The sequence below is a fragment of the Spermophilus citellus genome (assembly GCF_964194105.1).
Source record: "Spermophilus citellus genome assembly, chromosome: 11".
NCBI classification, from domain to species: Eukaryota; Metazoa; Chordata; class Mammalia; order Rodentia; family Sciuridae; genus Spermophilus; species Spermophilus citellus.
The window spans coordinates 57,404,842-57,414,056 of NC_138192.1; positions in this window are offsets into that span (position 1 = coordinate 57,404,842).

A 9,215-nucleotide genomic window follows, 5' to 3' on the forward strand; every position below is an offset into this window, starting at 1 on the left:
ATACAGGATGGTAGTCTAGGATAAAGGCAGAGGCAGGAAATGCTGGTTTGGGAAACAATCGGACCTAGGTTTTTCTAGGAAGCTGTGATCATAAGTAACTAAAGTTAGACAAGTAAACACTCCCAATGAGAACAAGCCAGGCACAGTGGTGCACACTTGTAATTCCAGCTACTCAGGAGGCTGAGACAGGAGGATCACAAGTTCAAGGCCTTCAACAACTTAGTGAGATTCTAACAAGAGTCAAGGGTAACAGATAGAGGCTGGGATTGTTGCTCAGAGGTAGAGCGCTTGCCTAGCATGTGTGAGGCACTGGGTTCAATCCTCAGCACCACCTGTAAATAAATAAAATAAAGGTCCATGGACAACTTTTTTTTTTTTTTAAAAAAAGTAAAAGCTTAAAAAAAAGAATCACAGCTAGAATAAGGCTAAAAATAAAGAAATCCTGGCCAGTCTCTGTGGTGCACGCCTGTAATCTCAATGGCTCAGGAAGCTGAGGCAGGAGGATTGTGAGTTCAAAACCAGACTCAGAAACAGTGAGGCGCTAAGCAACTCAGTGAGACCCTGTCTCTAAATAAAATACAAAATAGGGCTGGGATGTGGCTCATTTGTTGAGTGTTCCTGAGTTCAATCCTTGGTACCACTCCCCCTCCAATCAGGAAAGAAATCCTGATTCTGATGGCAATTCTGTGTTAAACAAAACTCCGTGCTTGCTTCTTACTGGGAGACAGGCGACTTGCTTGGAGCAGCACAGAGTGGAAAGTGGAGGATTGAAATGGAACTGTGGAACATACACTCAGAGAGCAAGGGGGGAAAGCAGCCTAGGAAAGTGAAATATGTTCCTCTAGCTCAAGATAAACTCCTGTAGTGTGGAAATGGCCTTTCCTCCAACCTAGCAAGTTTCTGTTAACCAAGGACAGAAGTAGTGATGAAGGGCGAGGAATAGCCACTTCTTAAATACACTGGCTACTGGCTTTGGAGGCACTGGGAACACCCAGCTCTCAGTTAACAGTACGTATCCTCCCTAATCTGCAAAAAAGGAATAAGAAAAAAACCTGATGCCTAGTACAGGAGTGTTAAAAACATCACATATAAACTGTTTAGGTTCCTACCCAGCCCATGGTTAGCACTCAGGGTAAATTATTTATTTTTATTATTATTATTATTATTATTATTTTTATTAACACTGGCACCGGCTTTTCTTTAGGACCAGAGCAATTATGGGCCACTATTTGCCATCCTTTGTGGGTTTTTTTAATGTTTTTATTAAAATTCTAGCCAGCTGTCAATTTAATTTAAGAAATATTTTCCCAAGAAGCAGTGCCAGAAATTGTTGCATCATGTCCTTTGAATATGGGCCCCACTTTGCCACTTATTATTTCTTAGCCCCATTCCTATAGGCACATTTTTTTTTTTGTATGGGGGGTTGAACTCAGGGACACTTGACCACTGAGCCACATCCCTAGACCTTTTTTGTATTTTATTTAAAGACAGGGTCTCACTGAGTTGTTAGCTCCTTGCTTTTTGCTGAGGCTGGCTTTGAACTCATGATGCTCCTGCCTTAGCCACCCCAGCCGCTGGGATTATAGGTAAGTGCCACTGTGTCCAGTCCTATAAGCACTTAATAGCTGATATTTATTTGACACTTTCCATGTATTGAGTCTAGTGTTTAGTCATTTATGAAACAAATATATATTCAACATGAATTATCATAATTATTCCTCACAAAACCCACTTGGAGTAAATACTACTATTGTCCTTATTTTACAGACAAGGAAACTGAGACTTAGAGATTTTTAAAAACTACCAACTTCCTGCCTTGCATAGAAAGGTTTTCCGGGTAGGTCTTTCTCTCCATTTCTTACTCTGGCACATAATTTACATCTGCTTCTTTTCTTTTTGCTTATCAATCTCCTTTGCCAGCAACCACATTTTCACTTCATGGTGTACAGCTTCAGCCACTCAGAGAAGGTAACTTGATACTTTTAGTCCAAAGTCCAAACATCAGAGAGGGAGAAAGGGTCATTGCTAAGCCAGAGTTAGATTCCCACCTCTCACCAGGTCAACTGAGAGCTTCAGAACTGTGGCCACTCCTTTGTTCATAGTAGGATGGCATGAAGAGAGGGGAAGTTGATAAAGAAGGGGTGCTCTTCCAAGAAGTGGGGGGGTGTGATAGACAAAAAAAAAGTAGGTTTCACTACAGAATAGTTTGTTCACAGCCATGCATCTCTCATATCGCCATTGCATTTTTAATATTTTGAATTCCTACTTTTAATCATTGTCAGTATAAAAGAAATTTAAGGGGAATAAAAGTATATCTCTAGATATAAATGCAGATATATCTTTAGGGGCTTAGTTTTTTTCCTCTTGCATTTTAGTTCAATATGTTAAGTGATTTCTTTAAGAATCTTATACACCTCTCATTCCCTAAAATTGATGGAACAAAACAATCAGGCAACAAAAACTGGAGCTGAAAGAGGCCTATCTGGCCCTTGTGATCAGCACTTTTCTAATATAGATGCATTAGGTTAGTGGAGTTCAGCTCTCTGGAGAGAAGATGAGCTCTGCAGGTGTCTGTGACTAGTGATTACAGAGCAGGGAAAAGAGCTGGATCCTTTGAGGGAGATCTTTTAGTTGTACTAATTAGCTGCCCAGCCCTCTCCCTCTTCTTCCACCAGTGAACTTTCTTTGATCTTAATTGCTCCTGGAAAATGACTGCAACTGGAATGATATAATGCAATAAACATTTGTTAGTAATATTAATTTGATAAAATCAAAATGGTCTAAGTAACGTTCAGTAGTTCTGGACAATTTAATTTCTTCCATGCAGAATGTAATGATTGGCATCTCTTCAGCCTATTTTTGTATATAAATGTGAAGGGGGACATGCAGGAAGAGACCTGCATAACCAAAATTCCACCTCAATCTTTGGACATCTGACAAAGCTTCCCCTAGACTAGTAATTATATAATCAGACAACTTACTTAATTAAACCAATGATCAATGGATGTTTTATTCTCCTCTAAAAGCTAAAAGTTATAACAAATCCAAATATGAAGAACTGATGACATTTTTAAAAACTTTAAAAGTTTATACAAATATATTTTAAGAGCAACAATCCTTCTGATTGAAATAACAGCTAATTTAGTTTTTAGAGCAGTGTTTATACTATAATCTTTCAATGGCTTTAAAATAAGTTGGCATTGTTCCTTCATAGGGGCATTATTACTTAATTGCAGATGAATCATTCCCCCACTCTCAAGTAATTAATCAATGTTTCCTAAGCTGGCCTGAAAAAGGAACCACCTGGGATTTTTGTTAATAAACAGATCCTAAGGCTCAGCCTAGACCTATTGAATTAGAATTTCTAGGGAAGGTACATGGGAATCTGCATTTTCAACAAACATCCCAGGTAAATCTTATTATCAAGTAGGTTTGGAAAAGACTGTTTGGATTGCTTCAATAGTGGCATTAAACTTCCTGATTATTTTATACTGAGCAATTAGAACACAAGTCACATGTGTTTACATATCCTCCTTTTTACCTTGTCAGGTACTGCAGAAAATTTCATGTATTCAGTAATAGACTCAAGACTAAATTCATCACCACCTTGAAAAAAGAACAGAAGGAAGAAAATGTTTCTTACTGAATATCTACTATACATTGGGCACGATGCTGATGATTGGTTCATGTAAGTTATTTCCCTTAATCTTAATAATTAACTGCTGACGTCAGTACTTATTTCAGTTTTATAGATAAATTAACTTAGGCTTAAAGTGGTTAATGAATTCCCCCATGATCACGTACTAAGCAAGATAGACAGGGGTCAAATCTACTAAGTACCTCTTCTTTTCTTCATACTAGCTTCCAGAATGTAAATTCCAAGTCAAGGAATTCTGATTCAGTGGATGGAATAATTATGGGTCTGTGAAATTTTCTTCAAAAGAACTAAACACAACAAGAGAGAAAAGAAAAAAAATAACTTCTCATAAATTGGGTTGAGCAAGAAAGGACTGATTTCAGAAAATATGATTGATTCACATAAGAAGGACTAGCCTCATTTTTTTCTTGAGATCTGAAATAAATCTACCCTAAAAAATTGACTCACCCAGAGAACAAATGAGAAAAGTAAATAAAATTTAAAATTAGTATTTGTAATATGTATACTATATATGTGTGGAACTGCAAACTCAATTCTCTATCTTGTTACCCCAATGCAGTTTATTCTAGTTGAAGTGTTTGCAGTCAGCAACAAAAATGCCCCCATGAGCTTTCTTGTTTTAAGAACTCTTTTTTCAAAGGATTTGTTTTCTTAGACTTGGGAACTATTGAAAGGTGCCAGATGGATGGCCTTGAAGACTGTGAGTTCTGTGTTTATCTGCAAAGGAGGCCAGGTGTGGATGGGGCATCCCAGGCTTCCAATGCAGCCTAGCTCAGGAACTCTTGGCCTCCTGGATGACAGTTAAGCTAAGAGGACTCCTTGAAATAAAGACAAATGCTGTAAGTCAGCAGCACATTCCTTTGTTGTTGCCATTGTTGCTGATATCACAGGCTGTAAGATTCTCCAACTTATTTTTAAGGTGGGCTATTAAGGAGGATTTTGGATGATGCAGTAAAGTACAGGAATGCAAGATGGAGAGGGAGTGTGGGTGATAATGCTACCTGCATTTTGTGATATATGTGGGGGTTTTGTTTGTTTTTGCACAAGAGAAGCATCCAGAACATCTCAAATTACTTCTAGAATATAATAATAATCTCACCAAATTCAGCTATCTTTAAACTGACCAACTGATGGAGCAAGGTAGGGGCCAGGTACCAATATTTGAGAGCCCATTCAGAAGGTCTCATAATTTTACCTATTTTTTTTCCTCTTTTACCAATAACTTATAATTTTCAATGTGTTTTGATCCCATTAGAGACATGTCTATTTACTATATAAGCTATTTTAAAAGAAGTTTTAGAGCTGGGCATGGTGGTTCACTCCTGTAATCCCAGCAGCTTGGGAGGCTGAGGCAGGAGAACTGTGAGTTCAAAGCCAGCCTCAGCAATTTAGTTTCAAGTTTCAAGGCCCTAAGCAACTAAGGGAGACCTGTCTCTTAAAAAAAGGTGGGGGGGGGGTGGCGGGGGGAGGTGTGGCTGGGTTTGTGGATATGGCTCAGTGTTTAAGCACACTGGGTTTAATTACCAGTACCCCCCCCCCCAAAAAAAAAAAAAAAAGCTTTAGTATGTTCTTTTCACAACATATACGTGTTACAAATGTATATTATACTTATATAAATAAAATTAAGTTTATAAGTTTGTGATATTTCTAAATTATTCAAAACATTTTTTTTGAATTTTTCCCAAACTTGGAGGTTATGTATCCTCCAAACTAGGTGATATCTCAGGAATATAGATAAAATCTGAGATTTTTTTTTTCCCTAGCGCTGAGGATCAAGCCCAGAGCCTGGTGCATGCTAGGCAAGTGCCATACCACTGAGTACACTCCAGGCTGAGCTGGCGCTTTTAAATTTATAAATAGTTAATAATTAACTGGAACAATGTTGGAGGGGTTGGAATCTACTGACATTTTTTAAATTACAAAGGTGGCACTATTTAGTTAAGATACAGTTAGGATTCCTAATGACTATTAAACAAAAAAGAAGCAGATCATAAATGTTTATCCAGAAGAACAGAATATATATTTCTAGATTATTATTTTGTCTTTTTTTCAAAAGTCTCTTAATCTTATGGAAAAGACTAAGAAAGAAGAACTATAAACCACAACTAAAAAGTAGAACAATATGAGAAGAGAAAAGATAAACTTGAAAAAGAACAGGACTTCTAACAGAAGCTCAACTGGAACATCTACCAAAATATTACTAATGAAATGAATAAGGAAAAGAGGAAGCTTTAAATACAAGAAGCATTTCTGTACCGGAAGTTGTAAGGAAATCAGACAATATGCAGCAAAGAGATAGAAATACGAAAAACATGAAAAAATTGTTGAGAAACCACAGATAAAGATCAACAGATGTGTTTTGAAAGAAGAAAAAAATGTGACACAGACAACAATTTAAAAGACAAAAAATGACTAAGAATTTTTCAGAACTGAAAAGAATAAGGAAGCAAGCTAAGTCCTGACCAAGAAAAACAGATCTATAAGACACATTGACACAAAACTGTAGAAAAATCAAAGATGAGGAAAAATATTAAAAGAAACCAGAGAGCAAAAGATTAAATATGTATTTTTAAAAGCTGTGATTAGACTGTCAGTAGCTTTCTTATCACCAAAAGGGATAGGAGATAATATAATATCTTCAGGATGGGAAGGGAAAGGACTTTTCAAGCTAAAATTCTATAATCAAATAGAATGTATTTAAGACTGAGGGCAAAAATGTCATATAATTTTGCAACCCCAAAATCTCATTGAAAGAAACATTACCAGAATGTATTTCAGGATAAAGAAAAAGAAATAAGAAAAAAAAAGAAGCATGAAAAAAGTAAATGAGCATAGAGAGGTGGCACATACCTGTAAACCCAGACTCTCAGGAGGCTGGGGTAGGAGGATTGCAAGTTTGAAGCCAGCCTGGGCAATTTAGTGAGATCATATCTCAAAATAAAAAGTAAAAAGCCTGGGGGTAGATCCTCAGTATCTCTCTCCCTCCTTCTCTCCCCCCGCCCACAATGCACACATGCAAATAAATTTGTAAACACATTGGTAAATCTAAATCTCAACAAGGATTGATCATGCTGGCATTATTACTCCCAATGGCCAATGTGAATAAGAATTAAAAACAAAGAGGAGTGAAAATCATAGACAACGATTTCGGGCCAGCTATGGGCTGTGTGTGTGTGTGAACTATGAGCATTTGGGTATATGAGAGGCCTGGCCTGATGTTGCATGCTCTTTGGGCTATGCAACACATGTGGGCACTTTCCTCTGGATCTGCCTTTGATCCCACACAGCACCTGAGATGGGTATGACTTGCCAAGATGTCAATCTACTGACCACAAGACATCATGAAGCTAGACTCAACCCCCTGAAGCCTGACCGTTTGCCTTATTTGGAAAGAACATTCCATGGAACCTCTCTTTGTGTCCCCCTTTATAAAAATGAAGAATCCAGGTACAAGCTCTATCTTTCCAATGGACCCCCTAAGGTTGAGAGCTGCCATTGGACCCCAAGAAAAAGGCACTTTCTGTCTTTGTGTAATTATTTCATGCCAACTCAATTTTACCTGCAGTAACCCTCACTGATTTAGTAGCATGTTGCAGCAGACAACATTAACCTGAAAGGTAGGAGAGGAGAAATTGTAGTTAAAGTGTTCTAAGTTTCTTAAAGGAAGTGAATGGAGGAAATTTTTGTCTTTGACTTGTCTTAACAATACTTTTTGCAACCGTTTTATTGAAGTATAAATAATATAATAGGACAGCACATAGTTAAACTGTCCAATATGATAGGTTTGGCATATGTGAAACCATCACCATATGATTATATCCAGCACCCCCAAATGTGTTCTGAATTTCTGCATCCCAATTTTCCTCCCTTCCACAATCACTGGTTTGCTTTCTGTCTCTATTTTGTATTCTAGTTTGTATTCTCTCTCAAATTTTACATAGATTTATATAGTATATATACTTTCTAAAACCTGACTTTTCTCTTTTATTTTTTTATTGGTTTTATGTTTTTAAATATATGACAGCAGAATGCATCACAATTCTTATTACACATATAGAATAAATTTTCATATCTCTCTCTATAAATTATGTTCAAGCCAATTCATGTCTTCATACATGTACTTTGGATATTGATGTCCATCACATTCCTCCATCATTGCTAACCCCCTGCCTCCTCCCTTCCCCTCCCACCCCTCTGCCCTGTCTAGAGTTTGTCAATTCCTCCCATACTCTGTCTCCCTACCCAACTATGAGTCAGTCACCCTATATCAGAGAAAACATTCGCCATTAGTTTTTTTGGGATTGGCTAACTTAACTTAGCATTATCTTCTCCAACACCATCCATTTACCTGCAAAAGCCATGATTTTATTCTCTTTTATTGCTGAGTAATATTCCATTGTGTGTATATGCCACATTTTTTAATCCATTCATCTTCTGAAGGGCATTTAGGTTGGTTCCACAGTTTAGCTATTGTGAGTTGTGCTGCTATAAACATTGATGTGGTTGTGCTCTGTAGTATGCTGTTTTTAAGTCCTTTGGGTATAGACCGAGGAGAGGGATAACTGAGTCAAATGGTGGTTCCATTCCAAGTTTTCCAAGGAATCTCCATACTGCTTTCCATATTGGCTGCATCAATTTGCAATCCCACCAGCAATGCATGAGTGTGTCTTTTCTCCCACATCCCTGCTAGTACTTATTGTTATTTGTCTTCATAATATTTGCCGTTCTGACTGGAGTGAGATGGTATCTTAGAGTATTTTCTTATTCCATATAACTATTTTAAGATTTAGTTATACTTCATGTATCAATGGGTTACAAAACTTTTGAATGATGAGTAATATTTCATTGTTTGAAATATGACACAATTACTTATTCCTTTATTTATTGATGAAGAGTTTATATATATTTATTTATTTATTGGTGCTGGGGATTGAACTCAGGGCCTTGTGCATGCGAGACAAGCACTCTATCAACTGAGCTATATCCCTAACCCCAAGAGTTGATTTATTTTTGATCATTCTAAGTAAAGCTCCTATGAACAGCAAGTCTTTATATGGATCTATGTTTTCATATTTCTTGGGTAAATTTCAAGTGAAATAGCTGGATCATATGGTAGGGTGTATGCTGCTGCCTTTTTTGTGGGGGATCAAACTCAGGGATAGTCTACCACTGAACTATATATACAGCCCTTTTTAATTTTTATTTTGAGGCAGGGTCTATTAAAGGATTAGCTTTGAACTTGTGATCCTCATGTATCAGCTTCCAGAATAGCTAGGATTACAGGTGGAAGCCATTGTGCCAGACCAAAATGTTTACATTTTACCCAACTATTTTTCCAAAGTGATTATATCATTTTACAATCCCACCAGAGGTGATTGAGAGTTCTAGTTAACCTTATTCTCTCCAATACTTGTTATGTTCTTTTTAAAAATATTTTAGTTGTATATAGACTCAATTCCTTTTTTTATTTTTATGTGGTGCTAGAATCGAACCCAGTGCCTCATACTTGCAAGGCAAGTGCTCTACCACTGAGCCACAATTCCAGCTCCTTGTTATG